Below are 24,578 nucleotides of genomic sequence, written 5' to 3'. Positions count from 1 at the left end.
GGCCAGTAGGGCGCGATGAAGATCACTGAGGCTTCCTCTTGCCTGATCTTCTGGAGCGCTCTGTGGATAAGTGGTATGGGGGGAAAGGCGTAGAGTAGGAGTTTTCCCCAATGTATGGCAAAAGCGTCCCTGGTTTGACTGTATTGTACTGGTCTTTTGGAGCAGAATTGTGGGCACTTTTTGTTGTCCTCCGTTGCAAAGAGGTCTCTTGTTGGGAGGCCCCACTTGTGGAAGAGTTCCTGGATTACTTCTGAGTGGAGGGACCATTCGTGGGGGTCCAGCTTTCTGCTGAGGCTGTCCGCCAGGGCGTTGTTCTGGCCTGGGAGGTAGGTGGCCTGGATGAGAGTGTTGATTGCTAAAGCGAATGTCCAAATTTTGTGGGCCTCTCTGCAGAGGGTGAGTGAGCCCGTGCCTCCCTGCTTGTTGATATAGAACATTGCCACCTGGTTGTCTGTCTGAATCAGTAAGGTCTTGTTGGAGATCCAGGGGGCAAAGGCTTGTAGGGCATTCCCAATTGCCCTGAGTTCTAGCAGGTTGATGTGTTGTTTGGCCTCAGATGAGGACCAGGGGCCCTTAGTTCTCAGGTGGAGGAGATGGGCTCCCCACCCCTGCTTTGAGGCATCTGTGGTGAGTGTCAGTTGGTGTTGTGGCTGCTGGAAGAGCCTGCCCTTGAACAAATTCTGCTGCTGTGTCCACCACTCGAGGCTGTTGCAGATTTTCTGGTCCATTATGACTCTGTGTGACAGAGGTTGTGTGTGTTGGTTCCAATTTTTTCTGAGGAACCATTGCAGGGGTCGCATGTGGAGCTTGGCAAGCGGGACGACGTGTATGGTGGCAGCTTGATGGCCCAGGAGACGTAGTATCGTTCTGGCTGTGACTGTACGTGTCTCTGATATACTCTGAGTTAGTTTTCGTATTGCTGTTCCCCTTGAATGGGGCAGGAAGGCTGCGTTCTGGGGTGTGCAAATTCTTGCCCCTATAAACTCTATTGATTGTGTTGGTTGTATTATGGATTTTTTGATATTTACGAGGAAACCCAGGGATTGCAGGAGTGACATCATTGTCTTTACTGCTGTTGCTGTTGCCTGGGCCGATGGACCCACCAGTAGCCAGTCGTCCAGGTAGGGGAATACGCATATGGCGCTCTTGTGGAGGTGGGCCGCTGCTACGGCGACACATTTTGTAAAGACTCTCGGTGCGGATGAGAGTCCGAAGGGCAGGACCCGGTATTGGAAGTGCTGGTTTAGGGTCCTGAATCATAGAAATTTTCTTTGGGAGTGATGCATAGGGATGTGGGAATATGCATCTTGAAGGTCCAGGGAGGCCAGCCAGTCGTCTTTTTGAATTAATGGTAGGATTGTCCCTAGGGAGTGCATCCGAAATTTTTCCCTGACTACGTGCTCGTTCAGGCCTCGTAGGTCTAGGATGGGTCTGAACCCTCCCGTCTTCTTGGGGATGAGAAAATAACGGGAGTAGAATCCCTGGTTGTGCTGTGACCTGGGTACTGTCTCTATTGCTGTTGCTTGGAGGAGAGCTTTTATTTCTCTGGAGATGAGTTCTGGCTGCGGTTCCCTGTAGTTTCTTTTTGGTGGGTTGGATGGTGGGTGGGTGAGGAATCTGATGCGGTATCCATTTTTTGTGATTCGCAGCACCCATTTGTCTGTGGTTATCCTCTCCCAGGCCTTGTGGAAAAGGGAGAGGCGGCCCCCTACTGGGGTGGGGGGCGTTGTTGATGAGTCAAAAACTGGGCCCCGCTTTCGTGCCGGTGGAAGTGGCTGGCTTGTGTTGTTTTCGTTCCCTCTGGCGCTGCCTTTGCTGGTAAGGGGCACTGGGTTGATGTGCTTTCTGTCTGTGTGGCGGCCATCTGGTCTGGCTGTCATACCGCCTTCCATTGGTGTTCTGTCGGCGATACTGGTTGATGTGCCGTCTTATTGTTGCGGCTTTTACCAGGCCATCTGAGGAGAGGGTTTGGAGAGTAGTGCAATGCTCCTTCATTTTGTCCACTGCTTCCGTCACTTTGTCTCCGAATAAGTTCTCTCCTGAGCATGGCGCGTCTGCAATACGCTCATGGGTGTCCTCTCGGAGTCCCAAGGCTCGTAGCCATGCCAGGCGTCTGGCTGCTATGGCTACTCCAGCTGTGCGGGTCGAGGTTTCGAATGCGTCGAAGGTCGCCCTTATCATATGTTTTCCGCATTCTTCCATGTCCTGCAGTATGGGTGCTATGCAGGCTTTTCCCTCCGGGTGTAGAGTGTCCAGGGTTTCCTCTACTCTCCTCCGGAGGGCATCATTATACAGGGTCAGATGGAATAAGTGGGTATCAATTTTTGCATTGAGCATGGAGCCATGGTAGACCTTTTTTGCAGTGGAATCCAGGGTCCTGTGTTCCTTGCCCGGGGGATCGTTGGCATGAGGGCGGTTGCTCTTCGCTTTTTTGAGTGCAGATTCCACTATGATAGAATGGTGAGGGAGCTGTGGTTTGTCAAAGCCTGGTGCCTCACTGATCTGGTATTTTTGGTCCAGTTTCTTGGACACAGCGGTGCCTGACATTGGGGTCTTCCAGATCTCGTCCCTGCGATCTAGTAGCAACTTGTGGGCTGGTAGTATCGCTGTGGCCTTTTGCACTTGCAGGTATTTTAGCAGTCCCGGCACTTCGTTTGTCGCCTCTCGCTCCGGTGTTGGAGCAAGTGCTAGGCGGGTGGCCACCTTCTGGAGGAACTTGGGATAGGTGAGGTCTTCTGCGGGAGTGTCAGATTGTGCTGTCCCATTTGCAGGCTCAGTGTCTGGAGTCTCCCCAGTTGCTGATGCATGTGGGCTGCTTTTTGTTGAAGCATAGCTTGGCTGGTAGCACTCACTCTGGTCGGAGGCGTAGCCGCCTGTGGTCGGTGAGTGAGATGCCGCTGTCTGTGCTCCATGCCTCCCTGCCGATGATGGTTGCCGCACTTGTTCTGCATTTTGTGCTGGACTTCCCATCAGCTGTTGTGAGATGAATCTGCTGAATAGATTAAATAGTTGTTGGTGGTCCATGGTGGCGGCTGGTTGGTCGGGGGCACTGGCGCTGTGTTGGCGGGACCTGCCCCTGCTTCTGGCTCCGTGGTGGTGTCTGTGCCGTCTCGGCGAGACTGAAGAGGCAGAGGAGGAGGAGGTGGAGGAAGAAGATGAAGTTGTCCTGTATCGTTTCCTTCTTTTTCCCTGTTTGCAGCTTTGGTGATTGTTGTTTTTTGCATCTTGGCTGGTTTGCTGGGCAGAGTCAATGCTCATGCTTGAAAAAGCACTGTCTTTAGGCTGTGCAGCTTTTAGGTGTAGCTGTGCCTTTAAGGGGGCGGATCCTGACGTGCTGACGTCATCGGGAGCTGGAATCGGAGCAGAGAGTTATCTCGGGCTGCAGGCAACATGGCGCCGTGCTGTATCGACGCATGGCACTGTCGGAGCACTGGGGCAAGCAGGCAGAGGGGATAGGAGACCCTCGGCCGCTGCCATTATGGATTCTGCTCCCGCGGGTGGCCCGATCCTTGGGGCAGCCGTCGGGGGGGGCTCTCGGCAGGCCCGACAGTTTCCCGATCCTCTGGGCAGCCATCGGGGAGACCTTCGGTGAGCCGGAAAGTGGCCCGATCCACGGGGCAGCCGGTGGGGATACTTTTAGCAGTCCAGACAGCTTCAGGAGCAGTCTGCCTTGCCTTTGCTGATCGTTTTCAGGCTGCAGGTGAGTCGGGTCTGTGGCTGGGAGTCCCGGGGAAGCTCTTGCTGGAGTCGGGTGTGCCGGAGGGGTTTTTGTAGTTTGCTGGGTTTTTTCCTTCCTCTGTTGGTCTTCTCCCGAGTTCTGTAGAGAATGGAGCCGGTTTCTTCGAGCCCTCTGGGACATTTTTTGGCATTGAGGGCAGGCAGTCATGAGGTGAGCCTCCCCAAGGCAACGGACACACACCTCGTGGGGGTCCGTGGAGCTCATTTTTCTTTTGCAGTCCGGGCATTTCTTGAATCCAGGTTTTGCTGCTGGTTTTTCTGTTCTTTCTGCCATCGTTTTCTCTTCTTTTTTTTCACTTTTCTTCTTCTTTTGGATGGAGAGCGTGATCCGTCTGTGAGGGCGGATGAACTAAACTGGATTAAATGAGGGACAGCACAGGTATATATAGGGCTACCTGCACATGCTCAGATGAGGCTCCCAAAGCCTCACCTGAGCTCTGAGAGAGCAAATCCGAATTGGGGACGTAGATGACGTCACCAAAAGTGGGGCTGACTTATACTGCTTGTCCATGGAGAAAATGTTTTTTTCTGGGCATTCTAACCCTCTTTTTCATCTCTTGCACCAAAGAGATGGTAGAAATTCTAAGGCCCCCAATGCTCAAAAGCCTTCCATGCAAGTAAGACTGGTTAAAGCCAGTCTTACTTGCAAGAAAGCTCAGCCTCTGATGCTCAAAATAATCCGGGGGGGGGGGGGAACTTTTACCAATCCCGGTAGCAGCCACCAAGAACCTTATGCAAATGCATTACAAGGAGCTCATTAGTATTTAAATGAACACTTCTTGTAATGCTCAAAAGGGACCGCCCACCTCTTACAGGCAAAATTTACTGGCAGGAAACACAACAGCTTCGCTCTTTAAAGAAAAAGGGGGGGGAAAAAGGCAGCACAGGCCCCAGTGTCCCTTTCTGCCACTGCTCCTTCTTCCTGCCAGCAATGCTGCTGCTCTCACCCTGCAGGGTCAGCTGATCATGACTCCATAACCCCAATCAGCTGAGCTGGGAGGGGAAGCCATGATCATCTGAGCTGGCAGAACTCACCGGAGCCGTGGATCAACTGAGCCAGCAGGGGGAAAGCAGCGGCACTAGCAGCAGGAGGAAGGAGCGGTGGCAGAAAGGGACACTGGAGCCTGTGCTGATATTTTGGCTGCTCAGAAAGGCTGTGCCTACCACTTCGCTCTCTTCGCTCTTCTGAGCATGTGTCAGGCATAGATAACACACACACACACCCCAGGGTACTCTGCACAAATAGCAGGCATATGACTTCTATGTTATTTGTGCTGAGCATTACCTGGTAAATTAAAATCGCTTCCAACCTGATATTTTTTATCGGGCTTCACTCTCTCTCACACATGCAGATCAGTGGCCTAGTAAGGGGGCGGGGACTGCCCTAAGTGCCGTTTTCACAGAGGGGGATGCCAGTGCCTCTCCTCCTCTGCACCCCCCCCCCCATGTACCTCTTTAAAAGTTTGCTGGCACAAGCAGCATTTTCTACTTGCTACTCAACGCCGGTCTTGGCTCCCTTCTGATGTCACTTCCTGGTCGTCTAGTAATGCCGGGCTATGCCTCCCTTGCTATGCCACTAATGCAGATATTCCATGAATGATCAAGCAGAGCCTTTTGATGGTGCTGAAGCAGGAAGCCCTATTTAGTGCAGCACATGAAAGAGAGCTGTTTCCATTTAGCCCTCTCTGGATGTGTAGTGCTGTGCACCGGTATTCATGGCGTTTGCCAAAAATGCTCTGTTTCCCCTCTGTGGTCTAGGACTAGCTGAGATTTGCTGCGGTTCACATTTGGTATCTGCCTCTTTTCTCCAGATAATGGAAAAGCAAATGGCAGCAGCATTAATTACATGCGACTTCGGGCCAGCTGGCAGCGTCAGTCAGTTGAACACGCTGCCTTCAGCGGCTCAGAAGCTTTCCCTCTGCAGCATCCTGCCTCTGCGGGGACAGGAAGCTGAAGCAGAGGGAAAGATTTTGGAGCTGCTGAGGGCTGTGTGTTCAACTGACTGACGCTGCCGGCAGCCTGAAGACTGCATTCGAAGAGAAAGGTTCCCATCATGGGTGGGGGGGATTTCACACCCAATTGGGGCGAGAATGTCACACCCAAAAGGGGGGAGAAAGCCAGCAATCACACACATTGAATCAAAGAATCTTCCTCAGATAATTACATTCAGCAGGTAGCGAATGTGTGTTTTGAGGATGGGGTGGGGTGGAGGCTTTCTTGTCGTCACAGATAGAGAGCCTCTGCAGACTCCACTTCTCACACACACTCTGCCAGCTTCTGGACAGACACTATCCTCTGTGGCTTATATCAGTTTTATCCTATTATACACATATATTAAGGCTGGAAAATCTTAAAGAACTTTAAACAACTTTGTAAAACTCAAGTCTATCTGGCTGACATTCAGAAATGGCGCTGACTGGTTAAATAGCACTAAGCCGGTTAAATGTGACTATTCAGCGCAAGATAGCCAGTTATCTCTGTTAAATATTCTCAGCTATATCGCACTATAACTGGCAATTTTCAGAGCTGACTGGCCAAGTTAAACAGCCAAACCGGGCTGCAAAAATAGGGCCAGCACCGAATATTGACTTTGCTAAAACTGGATATTCCATACTGGTCACCGGAAATGGCCCACCATTGAATATGTGTGGGGGGTCAGTGCTGGCCTCGGGAGTAGCTGGCCTGCCTCCCACAGTCAGTATATCGGCTGCTATATATCTGGCACTCGGATTCATTTGTGGACATTTGATATTCTGCCAACTATTAATTGTTTCACAAGTGACCTCTCCTGTTTAGGCAAAAAAAAAGGGAACACTTACCGCCGGATTCTCTAAACGGCACCGTTGTCAGCGGCTGCCCTAAAAGCAGCCGGCGATCACATGTCAGTCGCACGACGGTGCCATGTAGAGAATTACACCTCCGACAAAGATAGGCATGGAAATGTAGGCCAGGATTTTCAAGGCCTACATTTCCGGTGCCTACCTTTGACATGAACCGTGCCACCTGCTGGTGCCTAACACCAGTTCCGGCATTAGCCACACCTACAGTGGCATTAGGCGCTTCCAAAGGTGCGATTCCAGTGCTGTTTTTTCGGCTCCAGTAGGCACTGTGAATTTTTCTTTAAATACCGTTTAAAACGACATTTCCCTCTTAACTTAGGTGCCAGCGAGGTGCCTACTGGCGCCCATGTTAAGATGCCATTTATAGAACTTCCCCTGTAGTCAAGAACTGTATCCTGTCTTTGCCCAAGTATTGTCAAAAACTCAAATGTCTATTGCTTTTGATAGCCTCAAAATTACCACCACAATCTGTTTGACTGTAGCTTTTTTTTTTTTTTACTCTGCATTTAGCATTCTGGTGAAATCACAGAGCTCTGAATTCCAAAAGAAACATTGTATATAATAGGGGCATAAAACATCGCAAACAGCTCACCACGGAGCTGGCAACTATAAATGCTGAATTGATAAAGCTCACAAAATGTCTTGAAACGGGCTGAGAAATGACTTGTGCCTGGCTGTAATTGAAAGAGCGAGAACCGTCCAATATATAAACTGAAAAATAAGCAATTGTTGAAACATTCTAGGAATATGTCTCCACCGTGGGGTGGAAGAGGTATTCGGCACACCCTTGGCTTGTGGCCTTGCACTTTTTCATGTCAAAAAAGCTTCCTTAATGATGACGTTATTTTCCACAGGGCATGGTTTGCCCCCTGTTCGTTATCCCATATTCTTGCAAGAGCTTTGAGAGTTTTCTTGTATTTCCTTCTCAGAGATTAGCTTGGAAAAGCTTAGTATATTCATGACAAACTTTCTGAAGGAGGACAGCGACACTGTATTGACTGTTTGTGTTCTGGAATTTATTATAGAATTATAAATAAAATGGATAACCCTGATGGAAAGGTTTATAATATCTGAAAGATTGTCAAGCATATAAGAAAACCGAGAGTGCAAAGGGCATGAAAAAAAAAATACGAAAGGGAGATCATTTTTAAAATATGTCAAATGCGGAATGATGTCCAGCAGCACATGTGAGAGACATAGTTCTATTAGGATTTAATGGCTTCACACTCTATGGGTGCAAAAGAAAAAAAAAATTGACAGATTAATTATTTTTAAGTGAGTCACTGAACAAGCGGATAGGATTCATTTCAAAGGTGTTTACTTTGAACCAAACTGGATTCTCAGAAGGCCTACCTATTAAAAAGTCAAGTCTGCAGATTCTTCTGTATGGTGCCTTGTAGAATAAGAAAGAGATGGTTGCTGTTATAAGCCTGGTTTTTATCTCGACTTGAAAAGTCTACTGGATCTTAGCACAAGATGTTTGAAAAGAAAAGCCATCCGGGCTGAGCTGCTCTTGCAAGACTCGAAAGCTTTGTTTAAATAACTGGCACAGCATTTTGACCCCGTGCTGTTTCCTGCCCTGTAACACAGCTTCTCTATTAAAAAGAAATCTTGGATTAGGAAATATTTTTTAAGATGAAAGATAGAGAAAGGGGAGTTGCAGGTTTGATCGCAAGCGTGCAGTCTTTCCTCTGAACCTATGTATCTCACTAAAAATAGAGATACATTAAACCAGGTCATTGAACAGTGGGTGCCAGAAAAAAAAATATCTAAAGTAGGTTTTCTTTTCACGTCCATGAATCAAGCCTTCTCTAGAGAAAAAAGCAATCAAGAGAGAATTATGCCTTCATAATGCTGTCCAGGAAGTAACTCAGTTTTTTGGCCACAGTCCTCCTTCCAAACTCCATGATTTTACAGTGTCTTTGTAAATAGATATGTTCTATTAATATTCATGCATTAGATTAAAATAAAAATAACCTGGCCCTCTTAGAAAATACTTTTTTTTTTAAAGTAGGAGTTATGCCAAAACTGAGGGAGAGTAGGACAAAAGGAAAAATGATTGACAGAATTAAAAAAGAGAAACCCACAGAGCACTTCACTGGAATCCTCCCCCAGTAATTCGAGTCTAAGAACATGTCTCCCAAGGCAGGCGGTAGATGTCTTAACTCCCTCCCCCCCCCTTTTATTTACACTCTCCTTTGTTTTGGGAGTCACATGTTTAAGAAAACAGCATCCTTTTTTTTATTTGTGTAGCTGAAGGACATTTCAGATATTTCTGTATATTTTGGCAAGTAAAACTATAAAAATAATTTTGAAAAAGCAGCTCATGCAGTTGTCTGTCATCAATCATGGCTTTGCTGCATTGCTTCCTCTGGCTCTCAGCCAGTACACACTGGAGGAATTAGGAAAAAAAAACTCTGCAAAGCAAGTCAGGTGGGACTATGGCTGTGACTGACAGTGATCTCTGCCCTCCATATTAATTAGTATGGGGAGACCAGCTTTTTCACAGCTTCTGAAGGGGTCAATCCTAAGCAAGGTGAATTAGCAAGGCTATACTTCTCAGAGTTTCAAACTCACATGCACACCTTACTGGGGGATTGTTGCCCAAAAGTTTTGTTTTGTTCCATTTCCTGTGCCGTTTATGAGAAATTTAATTTTGTTCATTTTTTTCAAAAAATGTTTTCAGGCTGAAAACCAGTATCTCTAAAGCTATTTGCCAAGGCACAGTGGTGTGCTCTGAAGAGATTCTGTGTGTACCACAAAAGATTCCAGAATTTTACTTCAGAATAGAATAGATGATATGTACGTGACATACAAAAAAGTCTGTCAATGTTATGGGCATCTGTGTGTGACAGGATACAACCGCCCAGACAAGCATCATTCTTTGATGTGATTGGTCTTTGAAAACTAATGGCAAGTAATTTAATTTTTATTTTTTATGCTATAATCCTCCTAACTTGAGCAACAAAGCTATCTTGGCTTTGTTACTGTTTGGATCTTCTTATCTTTGCAAACTTGGATTTTAAGCTCTGATAGAAATGAAAATAAAAAGAAGAGAACGACTGAAGATGGTGGATAATGAAATGCGTGTTTGCTTGTCAACTATTGAGCACTCAAAAACAAGCACATCTATTGCATTGATTAGCAATTCTATCTACTTTAGTTTCACTGTTACAATTACGCATACATAGCTTAAAGAACTTTAAAAAAAAATCTTTATTCATTTTTACATCTTACATCAAGTTTAATCGGAAATAACATTTAAACTTACAAAGGGTGGGAGGGAGGGATAAATTTCATTATTTTAGAATGATTGTAACAGAAATTCAACTTACAAACATCACTTGAATTTCTGTTACAATCATTCTAAAATAATGAAATTTATCCCTCCCTCCCACCCTTACCATATCCTCTATACCCACATATATCATATAATATATTCTTTTCTATTGATCCAAGTTTCAAGTTCAAGTTTCAAGTTTAATAAAATTTTGATTAATCGCTTAATCGTAATTCTAAGCGATGTTCACAGTACTAAAATTACAAAATTTAGGAAACAATACAACACATAACAAGAGCTAAGTCTTGGAGGACTATTAACAAACTTGACAAACCTATAAAACACAAGGGAGGGAAGGAAAAAAGAACTACATGTTATTTGAAAGTAAGCAAGATATTCAAGGAGAATACATGAAGGTAGGGGAAGTCAAAATGCTACAATGGGGTTATACAGTAGAGTTAAAATCAGCTAGAGAACTGGCTAGCTAAGTATCAAAAGCATCTTTAAAAAGAAAGCTTTTTAATTTACTCTTAAATTTTTCTAAGTCGCGTTCTTCCCTCAAGTAAATAGGAAGCGAATTCCATGTTTGGGGGGCTGTGACAGAGAAAATAAATTGCCGTCTTGTATTAATAATTTTGAGAGAGGGGATCATCAATAAATGCTGTTCATAGGATCTCAACATTCTATTTGAAGTATAGGGAATGAATAATTTATAAATGAAAGCAGGAGTTTTATAAAGTAGGGATTTGAATGTAAGCAAACATAATTTATATGTAATCCAAACAATTAATACAAAATCAGAAGCCCCCCACCCCCACCCTCTCCTTTGCATTTGTATAATTAAGGGAAAAATGCTATTTACTCGTTACAATAATCTGTTAATGGTCCCCAAACATCCTTGAATTTATTAAAATGTCCTTTCTGTATAGCTAATATTTTTTTCCATCTTATATATATGACACAAAGAATTCTACCAGAAATTAAAGTTTAATCTACTCCAATTCTTCCAATTAAATGTAATTTGTTGAATGGTGACTCCTGTCATAATTAGCAAGAGCTTATTATTTTTTGAGGATATTTTACTCTTTGCCCTCATTGACATGCCAAATAAAATATTTATTTGGCCCCATATTGATTTCCAGAAATCCAAAATAAATGGACAATAGAATAATAGATGATCTAAAGTCCCAGCTTCGAGATTGCAGTACCAAAATCTATCAGACTTAGAGCTATCTAATTTATGTAAACGAACAAGAGTCCAAAATGCTCTATGTAAGAGAAAAAACCAAGTTTGTCTCATAGATGCAGACACTGTACATCTCATCCTCCAAGACCAAATTCGTGGCCATTGAGACACCGTAATTTGATGCTTGATCTCAATGCTCCAAATGTCTCAAAGACCATTTTTTGTTTTTTTATTTATAAATCTAGATATTAATTTGTACCACTGTGCGGCCTGGTGTCCCAGGAAGTCCACCTGAAAGCATAAGAACTCTAAACTATATTGATTAGTGAGATTTTTCCATTCAGGGAACCCCGCCTGAATAGCCTGCTTCAGTTGCAACCATCTATATCTTTGTGAATTATTAAGACCATATTTATGTTGCAACTAGCAGCTTACCATTAGAAATAACATCTTCTAATACACATATTCCTTCCATCATCCAATGTTTCCAGATGACTTTATATCTGCCAATTTGAATCTTGGAGTTCAGCCATATAGTTTGATTTGTTGATTTATTAATTGGATTAGGTGTTAAATTGTTCACATATCTTATTGTTTTCCATGTGTCTACAAGTAATCTATTTTCTTTATATAGTCTAGGCATTTTGATACTAAGTACATGTCATAATCGTAGAGGAAACATGAGACACCATTCCAACCAAAACCAATCTGGAATATTATCAACAGGCTTTGGGAGGATCCAATACATACCTTGGCGCATAATATAGGATTGATGATACCTATAGAAGTTGGGAAAATTTACCCCTCCCTCTGTAATCGGTTTTTGTAGATATACTAAAGCAATTCTAGCCTTTTTACCCAACCACATAAATTTTGTTAAAATACAATTCAACTTTTTATAAAAGGACTCCTGAAAAAATCCCGGTAACATACCCATTTGATAGCAAACCAATGGTAAAATAATCATTTTTATAGTTTGAACTCTCCCCCACCAGGACAGATGTAAAGGATTCCATTGCTCACACGTTTCTGTTACCTTCTGTAATAAAAATTTTTCATTCACTTTCATTGTTTTTTCCAACGTGTTTTTAATCCAAATGCCTAAATATTTTATTCCGTCCTCTTTCCATAGAAAGGAGAATGTTTCAAATAAACCTTTTGTACAATGGACATTAAGTGAAAGAACTTCTGATTTACTCCAATTTATCTTGTATCCTGAAAATTTTCTAAATTTCTCTATCAATTCTAATAAGCTTGGAAAGGTTGTTTCCGGATTTCTCAAATGAAGCAGTATATCATCTGCATAAGTGGAAACTTTATATTCCCGATCTGAATAAGGAATACCTTGTATCTCCGCTTGTTGAATAGCTAATAACAAGGGCTCTAATACAATATAAAAAAGCAAAGGAGACAAAGGACAAACGCTCCAAGACTAAAACGCTCCAAGAAATTATTATTAATATATAACCTAGCAGCAGGGGAGCTATACAATGTTTGTATCATTTGTATAAATCCAGAACCTATACCAAACCATTCCTTTGCTTGATACATGAAGATCCATTCTACTCGATCAAATGCCTTTTCTGCATCCAAAGACACAGTAAAGACCGGATCATTCATGGCTTTGCTAAATTTAAGATATGTAATGCTAATCTGGTGTTATTAGAAGAATGTCTCTGAGCAACAAATCCTATCTGGTGCATACCAATAATAAAAGGGAGAGCCTTTGCCAAACGGATAGCCAAGGTCTTAGCCAAAAGTTGTCCATCTACATTGATTAAAGAAATAGGCCTGTAGTTTGAAACCAATGTGGGATCTTTATTTAGCTTCGGTAAAACTATAGTTAATGATTCTGCCATAATACCTTTGATGCAACCTTTAGTTAGCTGATTCTGATATAAATTTAATAAATATGGTAATATGGTAATTTGGAATGATTTATAAAACTCTACTGTAAAACCATCTCCACCTGGAGTGGATCCAACTCTAAGGGACTTCAATGCAGATTGCAATTCATTAATTGATATTGGCTTTTCTAAACTTTCTTTTATATGCTCAGGAATTTTTGGTCCTTTAATTAACTTTAAAAATTCTAAACCATCCTTTTCTTTATCTAAATAAGGCTCAGAAGAATATAGGTCTTTATAAAAATTCAAAAATTATTTTAAAATTGATCCAATTTGAGAATGAGTAATCCCTCTTTCATCTTTTACCGCCACTATTTTTGTTTTCTGTTTTTTTGCTTTTAGTTTGCCGCCTTATTTGAATTCCCATAATACAGTGCTTGTTGGGAAAATAAATCTTTTCTTATCAATTTAGAAGAAATCTCATATTTTCCTATAGCTTTCAAGAGATCCTGTAATGTAGAATATTCCCATTTATCAATTAATTTTGATTCCAATATCTTAATTTCTTGTTCTAACCTGGAAAATTGACTTTTAATTTGTTTTTTTAATATATGCCAAAAAAGAAATAAATTGACCTCTTATGGTTGCCTTAAAAGCATCCCATAACGTTTCCACTGAGATATCTTCCGTATTATTTATTTGAAAATAATCATTTATTTTTAACTGAATTTCCTCAATAAAGTTTGGTTCTACAAGCAATGCATTATCGAATCTCCACACAGATCTTCTATCCTCCTGGTCACTTATTTTAATTTTAATCCACACCCCACCATGATCAGACAAAATAATTGGATCAATGGAGGCTTGCGTTATTTGCTGAACTAATGCATTTGAAACAAATATATAATCTATTCTTGAAAATGATTTGTGAACATGGGAGCAAAACGAAAATTCCCGATCATTAAAATTAAATATTCGCCATATCTTTTAAATCACAATTTTGAACCAAATTATTCAACCCTAATGATTTCATAATTCTGCTAGGTTTTTTGTCCATTAAAGGATCTATAACAGCATTAAAATCCCCTGCCACAACTAAATTAGAAGCAGCCAGTGGTAACAATAATTGTAAAGATTTGAAAAATTCAATTTGGTTCGAATTAAGTGCACATACATTGAATAGGGCCATTGTAGTATTTCATGTCTACATGTATCCATCTTCATGAAGGATCAGCAGCAATTAATTTGAACGTAGCATTACATCTCTTATTTACCAATATTGTAACACCTGCTTTTTTCTTTACAGCTGGGGCATAAAAGCAATGTTTCACCCAATCTCCTTTAAGTTTTTGAGACTCTAAAGCTGATAAATGAGTCTCCTGGATGTAACATATATCAACATTCTATTGTTTTAAAAATAGAAGTGCTTTCTTTCTTTTTTTATTGGATGGTTGAGGCCATTAACATTTAGCAAAAATAATTTAAGCTCCATTAATATATTTATTTCTAGCACATTTGAACTTCAATAAATACTTCAATTTATTATAATTTTCATGCACATAACTCATTTCCCTCAATTTACTATATAAAACATTCCTCCCCTCTCTTAATTTCTTAAATATTATATTTCTATGATACCAAAAACCCTTCCCTATACCCTCCCCTATCCCTCCCCTCCTTATATTATGATAACTTGAAGACATATGCTCAGACCGGCAACCCTTTCCCTCCCATAAGCATCTTATTTAACTATTCTTCCTTTACTATTAAAATTTGATCAATCTATATATTTAAAACCCCTTACTTTCTTTTTTAATTAAATACCAAGCTTCTTACATAAAAATCTTCATGAATTCAATTCAGTTAAGAAATTTGTTCTTTAACATTACATTATATTAACAAAATCATTCTAAATATAAAAAATGCATTAGAATTTCCTTTATAACCCCTCTTACTAATAGTAAAATTGATTTTAAAACCTTAGTGCATTACAATATTTCAATGTATCAACTCCAATTGAGCTAAGAGTTCAATTTAATTAATTTATAAAATAAATTTATTAAGGTATGTTAACCACCTAAGTAATAATTAACCATCTCATGAATACCTTTAAGTTATTTTAGTCTCCATCACATCTATAGAATTATTTAAATATTAATTATTTAAAATAACATAAATAAGGATTTTTTCTTTTTAATAGCTGGCCATCTCCGTTCAATATTAGTGCTTAGCAGCTAAAACCTAGATAGCTATATCAAGCAATAGCTTGCCAATTCTAAATGCTGAGTGGCCAAGTTTAGCAGCCAAATTGCTGGTCTATCTTTGGCCGATATAACTTAACCGGCCAGCGCTTAAAATCAACTTAGCTGGCTAAGTTTGAGCTGGCCATAAATTGACCAAATATTCAACACTGGTTAATGGAAACAGCCCAGTATTGAATATGCAGGCTGAGCGCCAATGCAGGAGTTAGCCAGCCTCCCTCCCACAGTCTCAATATCAGCCCCAATATATGTGAAGCTTAGTAAGAAACATTAATGTGTGGTGGCACTGCTCTCAAGGCACAATTTATGCCTTGAGAGCAGTGGCAATGGTTCCCAAACTTGTCTTGGGGGATCCCAATCCAGTCAGGGTTTTACGATTTTCACAATGAATATTGATGAGAGAGATTTGCATGCCCAACTACATGAGAATCTCTCATAAATATTTAGTGTGTATATCTTGAAATCCTGACTGTCTAGAGAGCCCCTCAGGACAGGACTGAAAGACACTGCTTTAGAGAACATTTTCCGTATTGCAATAAGTTGCTATGCAGCCTGTTTGCTTTCTAATATGAGAAACTTCCAGCTTGCATCAGTTGACATCTAATGGCTCTTATTGCTTTCAGAACTATAGAAGAGATGTTCTTGCATAAAACAGCAGACTGGGTATCCCCAAACAGTATAGTAAATCCCCAAACAGTATAGTTATCCTGTTAAAGGAGTGGCTATCCATTTTCCAGTCTTCTGCTAGAGTAAGTGTCTTGTTTTGACCTTTAGATCAATTTTTTTCTAGCACTCTGTTCTATCTAGTAGTTTGAATGCTCTCAGAACTTTAACAATAATACCAAAGGAAACTATATTTGGCATTAATAAGTTATTTGTGATGTCAGAAAATAGATAGATATGGTCCAGGTAGAGGTGGTGGAGACAAAAATACTGTTTAAATTCAAGAAAGCGTGGGACAGGGACGTGGGATCTCTTAGGGAGAGGAGGAAATAGTGGATGCTGTGAATGGGCAGGCTGAATGGGCCATTTGACCTTTATCTGCCATTATGTTTCTATGCTGCAGTTAGATTTTAGAGTTCATAGTGGTGAGAAGTTTAAATAACTGTCTGTGTTGATAGTATGTAAATGATTTCTTTGCAAGTTGTGCAAGCATAAAAATTATACACATGGAGGGGCATTTTTGATAGGATGTCTAAGTCTGACTCAAAATGTCCAGAGTTGGACATCCAAAGTATCGGGCCATAATCAAAAAAGCACTCAGGAACACAGAATGGCTTGAAAATGAACTAAGTAAACGTTTACAAAATTGCTATATAAAACATGTTCCAGAAGTGAAACTCCTACATTTTGTGATGGTAAGAATGCAGCTCTATCACTAGGCCACTCCTCACTGAATATTACCAGGGTAAGAGAACAGCTATTTAAGGTTCAGAAAGGAAATTCTTGTTTGAATAAGCTGGACACTGTTAAACATGTTGCTTTTATAGGGCAGACTTATGTTGATCCACTTAGAGTAATATGATTCATTTTGGCTTTAAGAAGCAATTTTTCTATGCCTATTCTTGTATTACTCTTTTGTTAATGAGTATTCTAGCATGTCTATATTTACTGTGTATTTCCCCAAAATGTGGGTACATAATTATTATATACTTAACTACAAAAAAGAGTAAAATAAACATGACTATTATTAATAAAATTTGGAGTTTCAACATTCATGACAGACCATTTTTCTCCACTTGTGTTGTTTCAGTGACCTGGATCTGAGACTACAGAGCAGGTCACTGAAACAGCATAGTGACCAAAGAGGAAGAGCTTTGCACTGTGTAGGGACATGTTAAGAATGTTTATTAATCCAAGCATGACAAAGGTAATGTTGTGAAAAACAGATTATCAGCAGCAGTGAGATAGTACATCAAGATGACAATTGTCAGGAAATATGTAACTGTTTCCAAGAATACAGACAGTTGTAACTACTGTAACATCATATCACATGTCAAAGGTAATCTAGTATAAATAGCTAAATACAGTATAAATCTGATTCTTCTAAGTAGGGGGTAGGCAGGTTGCTGGGGCCGCTGAGCTGATTGTGGCAGCCACGATCAGCTCAGTGGCCCCTTTTTCGGCATTTATACCTGTTTTGACTTGGTCTAAGTCAAAACGTATAAGTGCTGACTAGGCAACCTGCCTAAACCTTTGGTTATACCTGCTGTACAGCTATGTCTAGGTCGGCCCATCTCCTGCCACCCTCCTGCTCTTTCCCCTCCTCTAAAAACACCTCATTTCGCTCTATGCGTTTAGAGGCAGGGGAAAGGCCTAATAAGCTGGTTTTAGATACATCTAAAACCAGCTTTGGTTATGGATATTTGGACGATCAGGCTTTTTGATCGTCCAAGTACCCATTTAGGCCTTTAGATGTTTTTTTGTTTTGATTATGAGCCCCATAGTATTTATGCGGTATATACATTTTTAAATAAATAAGTCGGCCATAGACACTCGTTTTTTGACACAATCAGCCTTATCCAAAGCAGCTGAAACCAATTGTGCAATAATACAACTTAACACATCATCCAGGTCCTTTGCCAATGTAAATAACACTTGGACATCATCCATGTAGGCATAAAAATTCCTTTTGCTCGAAAAAGCCCAAACTCCTACCATCACTGAACTGAAAATCAAAAATACCAAATACCCAATACAACCCGAATTAAAACTCCTAGGAGTTACGATAGACAGATGTTGCACAATGCAGCCCCAGATCAACAAAACAACCCAGAAAGCTTTTTTAACCATGAGAAATCTCCGCAAAATCAGAAAATTCTTTGACCAAGCACAATTTAGACTAATCGTCCAATCCCTAGTCTTAGGTCTGCTGGATTATTGCAACTCCCTATATCTTCCTTGTCCAGCCACTATGATAAAACAACTCCAGACCATACAAAACACCGCCCTCAGATTGATCTACTCACTCAAAAAATATGATCACATAACAACTGCCTTCTTAGACTCTCACTGGCTACCCATACAAGCACGAATCCAATTCAAATTCTACTGCCTGATATTCAAAGCATTACACGGCTCTTCCCCCTCCTATCTAAATAACCGCTTAAATCAAATCTCCACCTCAAGACACAGAAGAACCTCGAACCCTTTCGCCTTCCCCCCACTCAAAGGCACACAACGCAAGAAAATGTTTGACAACCTTCTGGCAACACAAGCAGCAAAAATCAACCATTCCATCTCCAATCTTATGACAATATCAGACAACCTCAAAACATTCAGAAAAGAAATCAAAACCCTGCTTTTCAAAAAATTCATCCAAATATTTTAACCCCTCCTCTTTTACCTCCAGAAGATTCACCTACCTTCAGATAACCTTCCCCCAAATTACCCACCTTAACACCTTCCAATTAAACAAATACCATAAATAGATTGTAACCTACCCTCTCTAACTGCATTCCATATGTATTTTTCATACAGTTCTTCACTGTCAGTTTAATTTCCATCCTATAAGTTCACATAGAATTTTTCTTTTTTCAACCATCTTTATTTTCTCTTCTTTATTAATTTCCAGGTACTTTAGTTAGATTGTGAGCCTTCGGGACAGTAAGGGAATTTTTTAAGTACCTTCTTACTTCTCATTTATAATCTTAATGTATATTTTCTTCAAACCGCTTAGAACCTAAAGGATATAGCGGTATATAAGAAATAAATTACATTACATTACATTACATTATATAACCAAAATGGTACTAAAAGCAGACTAAACAAATAACACAGATTATGATTCAATGGTATCTTACTGGATGTCTATCTTTTTTTTTTTTTTTCCAAAGATCACATACCTAGACATCTTGTCCCCCAGGGCATCTAACTTTTTTGACCATTTTCGACCTGAAAAACGTCCTAGTTAGAAACATCCAAATAGATACCATTTAGACATGAGAGGGGCCAGCATTGTAATAGGCTTGCCACAAAGACATACCAATACAGCAGTGGGGCACCTTTGAGAGCACTGTTGTTAACGTCACATAAAGGGTGCTAGAAGCCATAACCCTCTTATAGTGTAAGGGGAGCCTTCCAAAACTCCCCTTAGACCTACTAGACCCACCTGTCTACCACCCCAATAGCCCTTATGGCTGCAGGTAGCACCTATTGGATATAGTAATATAGTAGAGTTTGGGGGCTTCACACTTTCCACCATAAATGTAGTGGTTAGAGTGGCTTATAAGCCTGGGTCCTTCTCTTTATGGTTTACTAGCCCACCCATCAGGCTAATGAAGACATCTGTATGATGCCCTACTAGGTTTTCCCATACCAGATGCTGCTGTTCTACAGACAGGTATGCACTGTTCCATTCAGATTTTGGGGGAGTTAATGATGGGTGATGGATTGTGGAGGGATAATACCTTCATGTATCTAGTGGTCATTGGTCAGTTTGGGTATCTTTGTGGCACTTAGATGCTTCTAAAACAGGTATAGCTCTGAATGTGTAAGTTCTGTCCAGGACATTTTGGGAAAGGTTTGATTGTTGCTGCAAGGTATCCAAGTTTAAGCATGCCCTGAGCTTGCCCATAATACGCCTCCCAACACGACCCCTGGAACTTTGGACGCAGAGCAGGAAAAACGTCGCACTAGACATCCAGAAAAAAGGTTTGATTGTTGGCACTTTGATGTCCTGGTGAATAGGATGTTGAAGTGCCTACTTAGGTGCTTTTTTGGATGATTAATTTTTTGATTATACCCCTTATAGCTTTTCAGACCTGGCACTGCCTGACGGAAGGACCTAAATGATCAAATTTGCAATTATCAATGTAAAAAAATCAGGTTTATTTCATAAAGAAAAAGGGCTTAGAAGAGCAGGAATATCCATAAAGAAACACAAAAGCCAATTTTTTTTCAGCTAGAGTTCTCTCACCAGAGAACCCATTCTTGTTATATAACTACGAATACGTTCTATCAAATGGGTCAATTCATGAGTAGCAAGCAATGATTTCTTGAGATGTTTAAGAAATACAAGTTTAGTGTCTGCCCATCAAACTGGCTCTTTAATAGGTGATAACACTATGATTATGTAAGCATATTGCAATGGCTTATGATGCAATAACAGAAGGATATTAAAAAGGGAGGTGGGAGGATAGTTCTCCCTTGTACTCTGGAATCCTCTAAAAGGTTAGGATTTTGTTTGTAATAAACGGTATCCTCTATAAAATCTTGATTCATTTCACATAGTGCAGATACTGCATTTGGATGCCTCATGATAGGCTATAGGAATTTGAGCAAACAAATTTGAATCCTCTGGCTTTGGTTGTACCTGCTATGGATTCCTCAATTAAGGGATAATCAAGTTTCAAGTTTCCAAGTTTATTATTTTTTCTTAATTAATCGCTTAATCAAATTCTAAGCGATGAACATATTAAATAAAATCAAATACGGACAATACAGTACAAAACAAATTTTAAATACTAACATTGGGTAAAAACTAATACATAATATTGTATATTCATGACATAGGGTAGGATAAGGGTTAGAAATACAATTGATAAAGAAAAGTAAAACAAAGGAAAAATACATTAATGTAAGAAAGGCAAAATATATTACTTATACCAGGGGTCCCCAAAGTCCCTCCTTGAGGGCTGAATCCAGTCGGGTTTTCCGGATTTCCCCAATGAATATGCATTGAAAGCAGTGCATGCACATAGATCTCATGCATATTCATTGGGGAAATCCTTGAAACCCGACTGGATTTGGCCCTCAAGGAGGGACTTTGAGAACCCCTGACTTATACCATCCCCCTTAAAATCGTTCTACCTTATGTGTTGGTATCGGTACAAAAGAAATTCTTCAGGTGTTATTTGTCAGTGTTTCAGCTCTTCTAGAAAAGGGCAGTCCAAAATGATTTAATGAATATCTTCCAAGGTGGAAGCTCAACCAACTTCTTTTTTTAGTGAGAGAAATTATAAAACATAGCACATGCCATAATGCCAGGAGTAGGATGTGCGATCATAAATGGAACCCTTTCCAATCCATCTGCATGCAAATACATGTGAACGAATGCAGGGGTTGGTGGGTGGGTTGATGGATGCGTATGTACATGGGGGGGGGGGGGTTGTGTTATGTCTGTATGTGCATGATTCTGTGTGTGCTTTCTCTGTGTCTGTGATTAAGAGATGAGAGAGGAAGACGCACTGAATGCTCTGCGCTGCCCCGCAGCTCACAGGAACTCTACAACCGTCAGAGCAGTGCAGAGTATTCAGCGTGCCAGCTGGCACTAAAAACCTCATGCGTGGTTTTGTAAAAAAAATAAAAAATAAAAAAGGGGGGGGGAGAGTTAGGTACAAAGTAAACTAGAGTAATAATCAACATTCTTGTATCACAAAATACCAGACCTACAAGCCCACATCAAGGGAGAGAGAGCAAACATAGACCCCCTTTTTAAAGATGAGTTTGAGTTTTAAATTCGACTCATCTCTGAACTTTTAGGGCTCCTTTTACTAAGCTGCACTAGCGGTCTTAGCGCGCGCTAGACACTAACGCCTCCATTGAGCTGGCGTTAGTTTTGCCACGTAGCGCAGGGTTAGCGCACGCTAAAAATGCTACCCCCAGCATAGTAAAAGTAACCCTTATCTTTGGCAATGAGCATTAAACTCTTTCTTTTTTCTCACTCAAGGTTCTTTTCCCTGCCCTCTCGTTCTACCCTTTTTTTTTTTTTTTGTCTCTTTCCTATATAAATTGTAGTTTGTAGATTACAGTCTTTGTCCCTTTTTATATTTTAGACAATTACTTATTTTCCCTCATTTTAATTGTACATTGCTTAGAATTTTAAGTAAAGCAATTAATCAAATTTTAATAAACTTGAAACTTGAAGACGTGGTAGAAGTTTAAGTGCTGGCCAGCGAGGTAAATACTCTGATGCTCGTAGGAACTGAATGAGCATTGGAGCATTTACCTCCCCGGCAAGCGCTCTACCACCTCTTAATAAAAGGGGGCCTTAATCAATGAAAAAGCATACAAAAATAAAAATAAGACAAAGTTGTCTAATTTTAAGTGGCTTAATGTTTAGAGCTCCTTTTACAAAGCTATGTTAGGGTTTTTTTTAAATCGCCGTCAATGATAATATTAGCTTTGACGCGCATAGAATTTCTATGAGTGTTAGAGCTAATACTGCTGCGGCCAGCAATAAAAAAAGCCTATCGCGGCTTTGTAAAAGGGGGAGTTAATTTTTACTCCCAATACTGCTTAAGATAATTTCTCATAACCCTTAAAAAACCCTTCTAATTGTAAAGAAGCCCATAAAATTAATTCCTTCCCCCAATAGGTGACAAGACACTTACATGGATAGTTTAGAAAAAAAAAGTTGCACCCAGAGCCAAAACAAGAGATTTCAAGGCTAAAAACTCTTTGAGGAGTGTGTGGTGCAGTGGTTGGAGCTACAGCCCCAGCACCCTGGGGTTGGGGGTTCAAATCCCACAGTGCTCCAGGTACATTAAATAGAGTGTGAGCCTGCCTGGAAAGGTAGGGAAAAATGCTTGAGTACCTGAATAATTTGTGATCCACGTAGAATATAAATAAATAAAAATGCCTTTTGCCTGAGCTGAGTGGCTCTAGATCAGTGGTATCTAACTCAAACCCTTTGCAGCCACATTTTAGATTTGTAGATACTTGGAGGGCCTCAGAAAAAAACAGTTAATAAGAAATGACAATTTTACATGAGGTAAAACTCTTTATAGTTTATAAATTTTTCCTTTTGGTTAAATCTTAATAATAATAATATTGTCATTTATAGCTAAAGAGAAATATGATCAAGAAACTGTTTTATTTTACTTTTGTGATTATGATAAAACATACCGAGGGCCTCAAAATAGTACCTGGCGGGCCGCATGTGGCCCCCGGGCCGTGAGTTTGAGACCACTGCTCTGGACCGACTCCATCCTGCTTATATCTTTATAAAGGTGCAATCTTCAAAACTGTATAGATTATTCTAAATGAAGTCTCACCAGAGTCTTACATAGGGGCATCAATACCTCCTTTTTCCTACTGGTCATTCTTTTCCCTAGCTTTCACCATCGACTTTTCTATCTGTTTGGCCACCTTTAGATCACTACGTACTATCACACCCAATTCCCGCTCCTCTCTCATGCACAAAAGTTCTTTTCTGCCTAAATGGTACCGTTCCCTTGGGTTTTTGCAGCTCAAATGCATATCTTAGCATTAAATCTTAGCTGCCAAATTTCAGACTGTTCTTCAAGCCTCGCTAGGTCCTTCGTGTTATTCACACCATCAGGGGTGTCTACTTTATTGCAAATTTTGGTATGATTTTCAAAGAGGCATAGGAAAAACATAACATAAGAATTGCCGTAGTGAGACAGACCAAAGGTCTATCAAGCCCAGTATCCTGTTTCCAACAGTGGCCAACCCAAGAACAGTGTTTGCGCCATAAATGTTCTGCGCATCACTTGTTCTGTTTTGAAAGTAATAGATCTCTAGTATACCATGGATTTTTAAAGTTATTAGAACAACAGATAGTTTGTAAAGACACGATCTCATTGAGGCCCTCCTGAATAGCATTTTTCCTTTTCTGCACTTTATAATCTGGGGTTAGAGAATCAAAGTCTCTGTGGGAGGCCAGTGCTGGAGTTTAGTCCGGGTCTAATCTAGCAAGATTTCTGGAGGATTGTGAGCTTGAAGAAAAGGTAGCTGTTCGTGTTGATGCAGCAGAGCCAATAAATAAATCAATGTCTCAAGAGAAATGCAGGGAACCAAGCAGCAAGATCAGTTTGTCAGTCTGCAAGTACAATAATATAAAATTTCAAGCTAAAAAGTAGGCATTTGCAGAGTACCTAGATATGCCGAATGTTCAGACCCCAACGCACTAGTAATTGGTAGCCATTTGGATTAGAACAAAGCTTTGGATTTACCGGTAGATTGTGCTTATCAAACTTTCTGTGGCTGCAAACCCATTTCAATGACCACAGAAAGTGCATGACCCCATTGGAGGCACGGGGCAATGACATGTCTATCTTTATTAAAAATGTCTATACTGCTTATACTAACCAGTCAGTTCAAGGTGGCTTACAATAATAATACATTCACAGATTCTAATACAAAATCACACATAAACATCTATCACATTAAAACAATAAAACCTTAAGTCTCAATCACCCCCTATGTCTTACAGTGAGCCTTCGTATCATATACAGATCTTAATAAAAACATTTCTTAACAAGCAGCATCTTCAATTTTCTTTTAAATATGTGATTCCAAACCTTTTTTTTTTTTTTTTTATTTATATTCTTTTACAAGTTGATAAACAACACTTAAAAGGAAATTAAACAATTGAAAAAAGAAACAAATAAATCAAATTATAAAATAATTCCACTTTAGTAACCAAATTAAAGCCCACAATGTGGGGAGAGAGAATCCGTC

General features: G+C 40.5%; 1 protein-coding gene across 1 annotated transcript in view; it reads left to right on the top strand.

Annotated features, from left to right (window-relative positions):
* SAMD5 (sterile alpha motif domain containing 5) overlaps positions 1-24,578 on the top strand; it is a 1,167,496-nt gene that overhangs the window by 745,266 nt on the left and 397,652 nt on the right. The window lies entirely within an intron of this gene.

The sequence above is a fragment of the Geotrypetes seraphini genome, chromosome 3 (assembly GCF_902459505.1).
Source record: "Geotrypetes seraphini chromosome 3, aGeoSer1.1, whole genome shotgun sequence".
In the NCBI taxonomy this organism is placed as follows: domain Eukaryota; kingdom Metazoa; phylum Chordata; class Amphibia; order Gymnophiona; family Dermophiidae; genus Geotrypetes; species Geotrypetes seraphini.
This window is presented reverse-complemented; position numbering and strand designations above follow the sequence as displayed.